A 14,589-nucleotide genomic window follows, 5' to 3' on the forward strand; every position below is an offset into this window, starting at 1 on the left:
GACGGGGACACAGGCTGTGACGGAGGAGTTGAGGCTAGCCTTTGAGATATGCCTTGGAGTGCTTGAGTCACTTGCTGCTGGGATTCTTCCAGTGCTCGCAGCCGGGCAACCACATTTTGGCAGAACTCCTGGCTGGCGGACGGATCCATTGGGCCAGTGCTTACTGTCACGCTAGGGGTACCTCGTGGATCTGTCTGAGGCCTGGAGGCTGGGTGTTTGTGGCTTGAAGGAGACTGGAGAATAGCAGGTTTAATATAACTCTTTATTGTAGCACCAACAAGAGAAGGCAAGACCATATATGAAACTGTAGATCGGGGAACCCAGTGAAGTACCTGGGCAACAACTGAAAGTCCAGAATGATGGGAGTGATCCCAGAGTCTCTGTTAGTTCACAGGGAAACACAATGGCTAGCTGTGGGAGCTGACGGCAGTGGGCAGTGGAAGCCGGAAGTCAGCGACATCCGAGGACTTGACAGCAGGTGCTGATGCAGACGGCAGGATGGAGAAACGTCAGCGGGCACGGAGGGCTGGCAGTAGCTGGAAGTGCTGATAGCAGGATAGCGAGGCGTCAGCAGGCACGGAAGACTGGCAGTAGGTGCGGAGGCAGACAGCAGGATGATGAGGCGTCAGCAGGCACGGAAGACTGGCAGTAGGTGCGGAGGCAGACAGCAGGATGATGAGGCGTCAGCAGGCACGGAAGACTGGCAGTCGATGCAACTTGGACCACAGGTAGACGTGATGATGTGTCAACCGACACGCAGAACTGACGACAAGGGCAGCGGATCGACAGCTGGAGTGTAGATGTGTCAACAGACACGCAGGGCTGGCAACAGGTGTAGCTGGTCGACAGCAGGAGTGTAGATGTGTCAACAAACACGCAGGGCTGGCAACAGGTGTAGCTGGTCGACAGCAGGAGTGTAGATGTGTCAACAGACACGCAGGGCTGGCAACAGGTGTAGCTGGTCGACAGCAGGCGTGTAGATGTGTCAACAGACACGCAGGGCTGGCAACAGGTATAGCTGGTCGACAGCAGGAGTGTAGATGTGTCAACAGACACGCAGGGCTGGCAACAGGTGCAGCTGGTCGACAGCAGGAGTGTAGATGTGTCAACAGACACGCAGGACTGGCAACAGGTGTAGCTGGTCGACAGCAGGAGTGTAGATGTGTCAACAGACACGCAGGGCTGGCAACAGGTGCAGCTGGTCGACAGCAGGAGTGTAGATGTGTCAACAGACACGCAGGGCTGAAGCATGTGCAGAGGCTTTGAGACACTGTAGCAAACCTGAAAGGGCTGGAGGCAGGATGCAATTGCAAAGTCCAGGAAACAGGTGTGACTCTGTAAGGGCTGGGAGCAGAATGCAAATGCAGGTATCCAGGTATCAGGTGTTGAACTGCAGGTAACGAAGACAGGGATGAAAGATATCACAGGACAAGGGCAGGAGCACAGGCTAAAGCTTCTTCCACAGGGATTGACAACAAAGCACTGGCGCTTGTATGCCCCAGAGGGCTCTGCTTTATACCCCAGGGCAGATCTGGATGGGAGGAGCTGAACTGGGGTTCTGAACCATTGGCTGGCTACGACAACATGGCGGCGACCGGACTGGAGACAAACAACTTTGGTTAGCTCTCATGCTGGACGCGTGTGCCGCAGGCCCCAGAAGGATGGTCGCAGCCGGAAGACCTAGACGCCGCGCTCCCCGCCCTGCACCCGGACGGATGGCCCGCAGGCCCCGCCGCCGGAGATGAACAGGTGAGCGGCGCGTCCTAACCGCGGCCGTGACAAATATAAGTCCTGTGAGAACAGTATATAAGTAATATAAGTCCCCTGAGCACAGTATATAAGTAATATAAGTCCTGTGAGCACAGTATATAAGTAATATAAGACCCATGAGCAAAGTATATAAGTAAAATAAGTCCTGTGAGAACAGTATATAAGTAATATAAGTCCTGTGAGAACAGTATATAAGTACAGGTTGAGTATCCCGTATCCGAGTATCCGTTATCCGAATTATTCCGAAAACCATACATTCCAGAAAGTGAAAAAAAAATATTTTTTTTGCTAAAAACTCACTGGAGACATTTGTAACAGCACTACTGGTGACATGATATGTAACTGGCACTATATATGTGCAAGAAAATGATTGCTTGGCATTCAAATTCAATATCTGAGATAGTACACAAATTTTGTTTCATGTTTTGAAACCTTGTTTTTTGAACAAATAACATTTATTTGTGTGTATTTTATGTGTTTATACAGCATACATGCAAGATACTTTAAAATACATAATTGAAATATTAAAATATTCCGAAATACGGAATAATCCGTTATCCAAAATTCTCCTGGTCCCGAGCATTTTGGATACGGGATACTCAACCTGTAATATAAGTCCAGTGACCACAGTCTATAAGTAATATAAGTCCCATGATCACAGTATATAAGTAATATAAGTCCTGTGAGCACAGTATATAAGTAATATAAGTCCCCTGAGCACAGTATGTAAGTAATATAAGTCCTGTGAGCACAGTATATAAGTAATATAAGACCCATGAGAAAAGTATATAAGTAAAATAAGTCCTGTGAGAACAGTATATAAGTAATATAAGTCCTGTGAGAACAGTATATAAGTAATATAAGTCCCATGAGCACAGTATATAAGTAATATAAGTCCCCTGAGCACAGTATATAAGTAATATAAGTCCTGTGAGAACAGTATATAAGTAATGTAAGTCCCATGAGCACAGTATATAAGTAATATAAGTCCAAGGAGCCCAATATATAAGTAATATAAGTCCTGTGAGCACAGTCTATAAGTAATATAAGTCCCGTGAGCACAGTCTATAAGTAATATAAGTCCTGTGAGAACAGTATATAAGTAATATAAGTCCCCTGAGCACAGTATATAAGTAATATAAGACCTGTGAGAACAGTATATAAGTAATATAAGTCCTGTGAGAACAGTATATAAGTAATATAAGTCCCCTGAGCACAGTATATAAGTAATATAAGTCCTGTGAGCACAGTATATAAGTAATATAAGACCCATGAGCAAAGTATATAAGTAAAATTAAGTCCTGTGAGAACAGTATATAAGTAATATAAGTCCTGTGAGCACAGTATATAAGTAATATAAGTCCCCTGAGCACAGTATATAAGTAATATAAGTCCCCTGAGCACAGTATATAAGTAATATAAGTCCTGTGAGCACAGTATATAAGTAATATAAGTCCCGTGAGCACAGTATATAAGTAATATAAGTCCCGTGAACACAGTATATAAGTAATATAAGTCCCATGAGCACGGTATATAAGTAATATAAGACCCATGAGCACAGTATATAAGTAATATAAGTCCTATGAGCACAATATATAAGTAATATAAGTCCCGTGAGCACAGTATATAAGTAATATAAGACCCATGAGCAAAGTATATAAGTAATATAAGTCCCCTGAGCACAGTATATAAGTAATATAAGTCCCGTGAGCACAGTATATAAGTAATATAAGTCCTGTGAGCACAGTCTATAAGTAATATAAGTCCCGTGAGCACAGTATATAAGTAATATAAGTTCCCTAAACACAGTATATAAGTAATTTAAGTCCTGTGAGAACAGTATATAAGTAATATAAGTCCCATGAGCACAGTATATAAGTAATATAAGTCCCGTGAGCACGGTATATAAGTAATATAAGTCCCATGAGCACAGTATATAAGTAATATAAGACCCAAGAGCACAGTATATAAGTAATATAAGTCCCATGAGCACAATATATAAGTCAAATAAGTCCCGTGAGCACAGTATATAAGTAATATAAGACCCATGAGCAAAGTATATAAGTAATATAAGTCCCCTGAGCACAGTATATAAGTAATATAAGTAATGTGAGCACAGTCTACAAGTAATATAAGTCCCGTGAGCACAGTATATAAGTTATATAAGTCCCCTGAGCACAGTATATAAGTAATATAAGTCCTGTGCGAACAGTATATAAGTAAAATAAGTCCCATGAGCAAAGTATATAAGTAATATAAGTCCAGTGAGCACAGTATATAAGTAATATAAGTCCCGTGAGCACAGTCTATAAGTAATATAAGTCCCGTGAGCACAGTTTATAAGTAATGTAAGACCCATGAGCACAGTATATAAGTAATATAAGTCCTGTGAGAACAGCATATACGTATTTTAAGTCCTGTGAGAACAGTATATAAGTAATATAAGTCCCGTGAGCACAGTATATAAGTAATATAAGTGCCATGAGCACAGTTTATAAGTAATATAAGACCCATGAGCGCAGTATATAAGTAATATAAGACCCATGAGCACACTATATACGTAATATAAGTCCTGTGAGAACAGTATATATGTAATATAAGTCCATGAGCACAGTATATAAGTAATATAAGTCCTGTGAGAACAGTATATAACTAATATAAGTCCCGTGAGCACAGTATATAAGTAATAGGTACTTATGTATTATCTGGACTCCCATGTTAAATGCACCCCATTTTTTCATACCCCTACTATCCAACTACGCATGGAGTTGATTTTATATAGTGTGGCAAGCGCAGCGAGCCACCGTGCCCGAAGCGCGGTGAGCGCAGCGAGCCCCGCGAGGGGACGCGGTCTCATAAGAAAAATGGTAGTCCAGATATTACATAAGTACCAAGTAATATAAGACCCATGAGCACAGTATATAAGTAATATAAGTCCCATGAGCACAGTATATAAGTAATATAAGTCCCATGAGCACAGTATATAAGTAATATAAGTCCCGTGAGCACAGTATATAAGTAATATAAGTCCCGTGAGCACAGTATATAAGTAATATAAGTCACATGAGCACAGTATATAAGTAATATAAGTCCCGTGAGCACAGTATATAAGTAATATAAGTCACATGAGCACAGTATATAAGTAATATAAGTCCCGTGAGCACAGTATATAAGTAATATAAGTCCTGTGAGAACAGTATATAAGTAATATAAGTCCCCTGAGCACAGTATATAAGTAATATAAGTCCTGTGAGCACAGTATATAAGTAATAGAAGTCCTGTGAGAACAGTATATACGTATTATAAGTCCTGTGAGAACAGTATATAAGTAATATAAGTCCCGTGAGCACAGTATATAAGTAATATAAGTCCCATGAGCACAGTATATACGTAATATAAGTCCTGTGAGCACAGTATATAAGTAATATAAGTCACATGAGCACAGTATATAAGTAATATAAGTCCCGTGAGCACAGTATATAAGTAATATAAGTCCCGTGAGCACAGTATATAAGTAATATAAGTTCCCTGAGCACAGTATATAAGTAATATAAGTCCCTTGAGCACAGTATATAAGTAATATAAGTCCCATGAGCACAGTATATAAGTAATATAAGTCCTGTGAGCACAGTATATAAGTAATATAAGTCCTGTGAGAACAGTATATAACTAATATAAGTCCTGTGAGCACAGTATATAAGTAATATAAGACCCATGAGCACAGTATATAAGTAATATAAGTCCCCTGAGCACAGTATATAAGTAATATAAGTCCCATAAGCACAGTATATAAGTAATATAAGTCCTGTAAGCACAGTATATAAGTAATATAAATCCCATGAGCACAGTATATAAGTCCTGTGAGCACAGTATACAGTATACAGTATAAGTCCTGTGAGCACAGTATATAAGTAATATAATTCCCATAGGCCATGAGAACACTATTCTAGGGACTTGCTGTAACAAGGGGGACCTGAAAGATGCATGTAAAATGACAATACTTTATTGTTTATCATGCTCCCTCTTTTCCAGAACACCTCAGTGGTTACCCAGCCTCATTGCCATTTGTGAAGAGCAGTTACAACCAGGGCCGGATAAGTCCCTATCTATCTAAGGCCCCCCCTGTGGTCAGCATGAATTTTTAAATATATATATATATATATATATATATATATATATATATTTAACCATTGACCAAGTTAATACTGCCATTACTCTGTGTTTTGACAGTGTAATATTCTCCCGTCCAGTTTTGCAGCCAGTAATGACAAGTGGGAGCCCCCCCCCCCTCCCTTCCTGTCTACAGTGACCCCCAAAGGTTTAATCCTGCCCTGGTTACAACTGTGCATGAATTGCCCATTTCCCAGCTTACAGCACTTGCAGCAAACCACACAAACATTACAAATGTTTTAATAAGAATCTATATCATGTATTAGAAAAGGTAATAACTAACTGAAAACAGTGCTTCATGTAGGAATGGCCGATTTGCAGTAATACAGCAGGAATCGTTCCCTGTATGAAATGCTTGGCGGGCTATGGGAGAAGCTGGATTTTATAGGATATAAAGCTCAAGGTGCATAAGCTGGAATGATTATTACAAACACATGTTACAAGTATTGGCTCTTTCGAGTCATTTGCATTTTTTTCTGCGGCTACAAAACGTATCCGGTTTTACATTGGGGGATGATTACACAAATAACAGTCCTATCCGTACTTTACAACAGCCCAAGGGGACATCCCAAATGAGAGGTGCAAGTGGAAAAGGCAGGGGCCATGGTCATGTGATTCACATATCACGGCTCTGTCTCCCAGTGTGCAGTGATGCCTTTATCATCATTAGCGCTGGACACAGGCTACATGGACACGACTGTCCTGGTTCTACAGCCAGCCTGTGTAAGCTTCACTTTAGGCAGCCTGGCCATGGTCTGCTAACATTTCGAGTTGCGAATAATGATCCGGGAGTCATTAGATGCAGAACCGGGATCTCGCAGACATATGCAGAAGATGACAATCTCCACCAGATGCCTCTTACTCCATTTGTATTTTATATGTACACAAATGCTTCCATGCGGCTGTGTAATTCCATACAATTTGAGATCAAGCCCCCAACTCTCCCATCGGGAGATGAGCACCCTTGCACTCCGCAGATACAACCATTTTGACCTTCAAAAAAAAAAGGTAATTTTATTTGTTTTATGGACTTTCTCCTTAGATAAAGTAGAGTTTGGGGCAGGTTGTCCTGCGCGCGTCTGAGTGGGCAAAAACTGCAGCAATCCTACAAGATTAACATCTTAAAAGAAGAATTATGTTTATAGTGCTATAGTCCTCCGAGTCACTGCTTGGGAACTCCCAATACATTCTCAAGACATTTCTGAGGCTGTGCATCTCCATCACAACTGCGACTACGCGCACGGCCCTGGAATGTGTGTACACTATGCTATATCTAATATAGTTAATGATTTTGCCCTTGCACTTCCCCTGGACAATAGATATCCTGGACACACCAGGCATGTCCAAACTATGGCCCTCCAGCTGTTGTGAAACTACAAGTCCCATCAGTGCCAAGAAGTTTTTGAGGTAGGTCTCTGACATCAGTGATGACCACTTCCAGCCTGTTTTATTAGCAGATCCCTAGAAGCATTAGCCTTACTCAGATGGAAAGTACACTCCGATGTTCCGGGTTTTGCGAATGGATCTGCGAATGTATGGCTATTTGCGATGCATTCGCACTTTTTGCAATGAGCCTCTTTCTGGGCAGTGACTTTTTGATCGAAGCAACTGCTTTTTTCTCAATGTAATGATCCATATTGAATCAGGCCCATAGCTCGGTGGCCACATCCAGGAGCATGGCGACGAGATAGTAATAAATGCACTGCATGTTCAACAATTTTGCCCTTGTACTGCCTACGCTGCTGGGCAATAGATATAGTGCCATACGCACTGAACGATATCATTCGGTGGCCACATCCAGGAGCATACGGTAACGAGATAGCCAAAATTTGACTGCTTGTACAGATGACGGGGGAGTCGTTAACGGCATTAACGATATCATGCGTGCATACTAGACGATATGCAGGATAATATAGTTAATGATATAGTTATTGTGCATATCGTCAAAAAATCTTGTATAGTGTGTACGCACCTTTAGATGTGTGCAAAGAAGAAAGATCGCTCAACTGCATCCGACATCTGCCTTGCCTACGGGATCCCTCCCTACTGTCTGAATCTTTCCTTCACCCAAGGTTCAAGTCAATAACATCAATCTGAAATGATTAAAATCACACTGGGCAGTGGCCATTGCCATAATCTGACCCATAGGGCACATATTCAGTCCTCAGTCTGTATGTAATGATCCATTATCAATCCAGGTAATATTATTACCCCTTTTCCACTAGTGTAAATATACCGGGTTTTTGCAGGGGAGCGCGCAAAACCCGGGTTTTTAGGCAGGTGGAAACACTCCCTGTTGAAATAACCCACATCGTGAGACCCAGCATTTCAACCCAAGTAGAGACCAGAGTTGAACACGGGTTCAACCTGGGTCACTGTGTAGTGTAAACAGGTAACCGGGGTCGATGCGACCCGGGTCCCGTTCCCTGCAGTGCAAAAGCCGGGGCAGGGAGATGCTCTCATCTCCCAGCGCCTCCCCGACCCCGTCTCCCGATGACGTCACCCGCCCGTCATTATGCCGGGTGGGGACTCTAGTGTGAATGGGTTCGCAAGCTGGGTCGCACCCAGGTTGTAGTCAGGTACAAAATCCTGGGTGCGACCCGGCTTGCAGATGGAAAAGGGGTAAACATCTGGGGTACAGGACGGGGTCCCGACAGTCAAAACACCGACAGCCGGGTTCCCGACAGCCACCCGCTATTTTCCCTTGTGGGGGTCCACAACCCCCATAGAGGGAGAATAGATTAGGTGGATTGCGTAGCGAGCCACCGTGCCCGCAGCATGGCGAGCCCGCAAGGGGCTTAGTTGCACTCACCATGCTGTCTGGGTCCGGCCAGTCGGGATCCCAATGTCAGGATAATGACTGTCGGACCCCTATACCACACCCAACATCTGAGTAACCTCTATATAACACAGAGAGCATTATAGCTGCTGATAATAAATTACAAAGAGCATTCTACTGACCAATGAGATCATAGTAAAGTACAATATACAGTGCATAAGGCATTCCAGTGACCCACACACAGTACAGAAAGTACTTATATACCAAAATAGATAGTTCTGCAGTGTATATTATAGTTAGTGTTCTAGCAGGGGTGCCAACCCTCCCGGAATGGCCGGGCGGGTCCCGGAAATAGAGTCCCCCTCCCGGCCTCCCAGAAAGGGGGGCAAACCCTCCCCGAAAGCTGTCTGACTCCCAGGAACCCGCCCCCTCGACGGGGGTCCGTGGGTCAGATGATGCAAATCGCATCATTTTAGCGTCGCCCACCGCAGTGTAATGCCTGAAAGCATTACACGGTGGGGGGCGGGGCTAAATGATGCAGCCGCTTTGGACACGCCCACAAGACAGTCTGTCTCTATCCCCTGCCACGCCCCTTTTCCACTCACAGCAGCGCCCCTGCCTCACTGAGCTTGCTGCCTTCTCCCAGAAAAGGCAGCCAGCAAGTAGGCAAGTATGCGTTCTAGTGACCCAAATATAATAAAGAGAACGCTTTAATGACCTCTATACAATACAGAGAACACTCGGACATACAATGTACATTGCAGAGAGCATTTTAGGGACTATTATGCATTACATTGAGAATTCCAGTGACCAATGTACAGTGCAGAGGGTAACTAAATGTCTGACATACAATACAGAGGGCACTCTAGTGACCCATATACAGTACTGAGAGAGTTATCAAGCATATACAATGTATAGTGCATTACAGATACTTATATACAAAATGCCCCAGGTCTCTGGTGGTGGCAGCAGCAATAGCAATATTGTGCATACTGTGCCCTGTCTCCCTATGGCATGCAAGAAAGGAAGGGCAACTATCCTGACCAGCAGATGGTACTCTTGTGGGGTGGCAGTGCCAGCTATTCATATGAGTGTGGGAGCATTATAAATGAATGGAAGAGCTCTATGTTTAAAAAAATGTTCAGCAGCCCGTTTCTATGCACCCCACAAGACCACCATTGGTGGCTCATTAACCTGACTCATTAATGTGGCAAGCCGCATGAGGATCCTGCTGTAAAGCATCACAGAACAGAATACCTTACCTGGGCAGCGCAGGACCGGACCGGACGGTAACGTTCTCTAGACGTGATTTGTTGTTTGAGGTTTCTGTGAATAAAACAATACATTAAGGGGCATTAGAATGGTCTGGGTGACAACGAGAGAGCTAACACAGTGAGATAGAACACTATATATTTCTCATTACATTACACGTCTGAACTTTTATTGGACATGGACTCTTGAGTTTAGGGACTGTGCCCTTTCTGGAAGCAGAGGAGGTGGAAAGGAAAGCTGCGAAGCAGCAGGAAATTTCCTGTAGGCAGAGAGGGTAGAAGGTGGCATGGAGTAGTGACGGAACACCCTGAACGTTGGTTTAGGCCCTTGTTGCCATGGCAGCGCAATCATAGTCGGCTGCTCAACAATATATTGGGCACATGCCCAGATATCTCTCCTCCTTTGTGTCTCCCTCCGTCTCTGTCTCCAACACTCCCTCCTCCCCGCCAGGGGTCTGTCTGTCTCTTGTTTATCACACCTCTCTTTCTTTAGAATGTATCACCTTTGTGTCTGGCACATCTCTTGCTCTTTCTTAAATTTGTCTTCCTGGAATTCATCCCTCAAATTCTTCTTCCTTCTTCTTTTTTTAATTAAAATTGCAAGCACGCTCCCTCGTTTGTTCTTTTGTCGTTTTAATTTAAAAAAATATATTTTTGTACTGTATATTATGCCTTGTTCTTTTATTTCGCTCAGTATTATACCTTTCGGCGTGGTTTCATCTATTTCTTTATCCTTTCTTTTTTTTTTGTCTGTCGCCAACCCCCATTGCTTGCCTCTCCTCTGCTTCTTCTCCCTCCTCCCGCCCTCATTAATTCATAACACGCAGCACTGCGTCTGATGCCAGGATACCAGGCTGGCACCCGCCATGATGCTCGGCTCGCGAGTCTGCCACAGAGACGCAGTCCGTCCCGTCCCCCCCCCCCCCCCCCCCCGTGGAATCCACTTTGTTTAAATGCCATTAATCTGCGCAACCGTTTTTTTTTTATTGCCGACAGGTGAACCAGCAAATTGCACTTCAAGCCCCCCAAATTGTCCGACGCTTGTCTGCTAGCACTGCTAGGGTTAACCTGATATGACTGGCTTGTCAATCTGGGATTATATGGCTCTCTGTCACACATCGTTAGCCCTTCCTAAGTTATTGAGTCTGCTGCTTTTGCCGCTGCCTCCCTACTCAGACATGCATAGCTATCTGTGACAGTGACGGGAATGACTATCGCTCCCTGACCTGTTTTATCTTTTTTTTCCCATCGACACACAGCAGTCCCTGTGCAATTATAACACATACAGTATCTCGGCAGAGCAGGACAGCTCCTGAAGCTTTATATTTGGTGTTCTCAGTAATAACCATAGAAGCTCAAAAGGGGCAACCACGCACTGTAAAACGGGGGCCGTAATGACCGCTTATCGCTCACTGCAATTCACTTGAATGCGACGCAATGATGCAATTGTAATACAATAGACAGACAGTATCTGGAGTGTTACCGGGCCTTAAGAGTTGGCCTGCTGAGCTTATGGTCATTGTTTAGCAAAGAGAAGATTTATTAGTCAGTTTGTATTTAATACAACAGGATACATAGAACAAGGCCACGTAACCGGATGCATTGCATGGCCCTGAGCGTATTCAGCAGCAGGCCAACAGTTGTCCTGACCGTGGCCTCATCCAGCTATGATGTATAGCCGCTATATCCTGCAAAATGTCAGATGATCATCGCGCTCTGTAGGGTAAAACTTGGTCATCTATGCGGGTGCGGAGGTACAAGTTCCAGCATGCTGAGCTTTGTAGTTCTACAACAGCTGGGGAGACGCAGGATGTCTATAACAGTTTCCTTGTAGTGCCCCTGGAGATGACAGCGATTTCTGCCGACCGCGTTCCAGCATTGGGCTGACCGTTCGCTAATGTCTGTCCTTATACGGATAATATGAGGTCACCGCTTGAACAGGATCCAGACTCGTCAGGGTAAAAAATATGTTAATAACCTATTGCGATATTGTGCTGGCCTTTCATAAGGCCGTGCTGCCAATTACCATATTACATAAAAGTAAGGGCAGAAAAAAATTATTGGCATCAATTGTGATTTTTTCTCTCGTATGCGCCAAATTGGAATTGTTCTTTTTTTTTTCCATGCCGCTTTGTCTCTTCCGTCTAGCTGAGCAACCGTCTCCCTACCTAGAGATATAGCCTACGTCTGCCTTTCCTGCATTTATTCCTATTATTCTGGATGGCAGCCAGCAGCAAACTCAAAGTGGCCTTGTCCTTATAGCAGTAAACCACCTTATACTGCTGCACGTCCCCATGTTTGAGTTCCTCGTACGGAACGGGGCGTGAGACACACTGCAGTGGCACTCTATGTAACCAATGTTTAACATGACATGAAAGCTTGTAACTCATCTACATTCTTTATAAAACGGGGTTTAGCATTTGAACGGCTGCTGTCTTCATCATAAGACGCTACTAATTTAGGAAAATAAAAAAAATAGTACCTTTCCAGCGGTGCCCCCCTTACGCCCTCATGGCAACTGGTGATAGAGCCGTCCATTCCGTCTTTCATTGTCCACTGAGTATTTGCCGTCTTTTGAGGACGTCCCTCCCACCGAGCCGCCTGACTTCCTGTCTCACCTGAGGACTAAACTTCTTCCAGAAGTCTGAGCACAGGTTTCTAAGAGAAGCCTCTGAGCACAAAATAAAAAAATAAAATAACAAAAACGATGCATAACGGGGCTCACGCCCTGCGCCGAAACGACTTGGGCTCTGCCTCTTGGTTACCCTGACTCTTCGTCTCGTTTCTATTTTTCTCACCTCCCCCCCCCCCCACCGCATGCCACCGGCTGGCGTGTGAGACTGCCAGGGGAGCCAGCTCCCTGGCAACGCTGAGCCCTGGCACATCTCCCAACGCTCTCTCTCTCTGACTCAAGCTGTGTTTAACACCTTCAAGCCTGAGCTTGTTCTCACGGCCTGGCTGAGCGGGTGGCTGGTGCACCCTGGGGAACATGTGCAGCCAGCAGGAAAGGGAGAGGACTGCCTGGGGGGAGACTACAGGGTCTCTCCTTACGAGGCATCAGTGGTATTGTAGCCAGTTTCTACTCGCAGTCATGGGGCGTATTTACTAAACCACTCAAATACATAGATTTGAAGTGACGAGAAAGCCTTTGTGATAATATTTTTTTTCCCAAACATAGCCTGTAACATGGCAGTTAGGAGCAGGTTCTTTGATACATTATCTGCGACCTCTTTATCTCTCTCCAAGATTTAGTATATAGCATGCATGTCCAAACTGGGGCCATCCAGCTGTTGTTAAACTACTCATCCCAGCATGCCTTGTCATAGTTTTAGCATTCCCTAATAGCAAAACCGTGGCAAGGCATGGTGGGACTTGTAGTTTCACAACAGCTGGAGGGCCGTAGTTTGAACATGTCCGGTATATAGACTCCGTAAGGAGTCTTTTCATTGGGCCCCCGATAATTAAGTATCTAACTTGCACGTGAAGGGACAGCTGCTATGAAAAGTGGCAGTAATAATTAAAAGCCGCAATATGACTGACTGCGTATGCGTGGACTGAGGTCATGCATGTGCGCGGCTGCAGAGCACTCAGGGGCTAATTTAGCAAGGATCGCTAATGTGAGAATTCGCAGTGGTCTGCGAGGAGTAAGCCGCTGGCCAGACAGAAAGAGAAAACTTTGCTCAGCTCAGTGCTGTGTGCTAAACTGGGGAGAGAGAGAGAGAGGCAGCGGCAACTTGTCCTCTCTCTTATTTGTGCTATTTTCTAAGCAATCTGACTAGCACAGATCTCTCCATGTGGATGCTCTGAGAGATTAATTATCTCTGGCATACACACATAGAGATCTGTGCTAAGCAATTTTGCTGGTGTCAAGATCTCCCATGCAGAGCACATACACACGCAGAGATTTGTGCTAAACAATTTTGCTAAGCAATTTTTCTTAGCAATTTTGCTTAAGCAAAAAAAGGCCGGGTAGTTGTTCAGAATGAGAGATGCGAACAGTATCTCTCATTCTGTACACACAGAGGGATTTGCAGTCATTTGCTAAGAAATCTAACTAGATTGGGACTGCATGCACTGATTTGGTTAGCAAGAGATATTTAATCTCTCGGAGCATACACACGGAGAGATCTGTGCTTACTTTCTAAGCAATCCGGTCAGATTGCTTAGAAAATAGCACAAATTTGCTCCGTGTGTACACCCCTTAAGTCAGTGCATGCAGTCAAAATCTAGTCAAATTGCTGCAAGTGAATGCAAATCTCTCTGTGTGTACAGAATCAGATACTGATCACAATCTATCATTCTGAACCATTACCCTGACTTTTTTTGCTTAAACAAAATTGCTTAGCGAAATCGCTTAGCACAAATCTCTGTGTTCCCCATCCCTGATCTATATATATAGATCAGGGATGGGGAACCTTTGGCCCTCCAGCTGTTGTTGAACTACACATCCCAGCATGCCCGGCAACAGTTTTTGAATGGCCAAATATCAAAACTGTAGCAGGGCATGCTGAGATGTGTAGTTCAACAACAACTGGGGTGCCTAAGGTTCCCCATCACTGATATAGATTAAACATGCATTCCCTCTAGTTTGTTGTCATC

The 14,589-nt window shown here is 44.2% G+C and overlaps 1 long non-coding RNA gene across 1 annotated transcript in view; it reads right to left on the minus strand.

Annotated features, from left to right (window-relative positions):
• The window catches only part of LOC146042388 (uncharacterized), a 115,244-nt gene that overhangs the window by 22,287 nt on the left and 78,368 nt on the right, over nucleotides 1–14,589 (minus strand). The window contains exon 4 of the long non-coding RNA XR_014463855.1: nucleotides 9,982–10,045. This is a non-coding gene — a long non-coding RNA (uncharacterized LOC146042388). The remainder of the gene's footprint in view (nucleotides 1–9,981; nucleotides 10,046–14,589) is intronic.

This window comes from Crinia signifera, chromosome 19 (assembly GCF_055691185.1).
Source record: "Crinia signifera chromosome 19, ASM5569118v1, whole genome shotgun sequence".
In the NCBI taxonomy this organism is placed as follows: domain Eukaryota; kingdom Metazoa; phylum Chordata; class Amphibia; order Anura; family Myobatrachidae; genus Crinia; species Crinia signifera.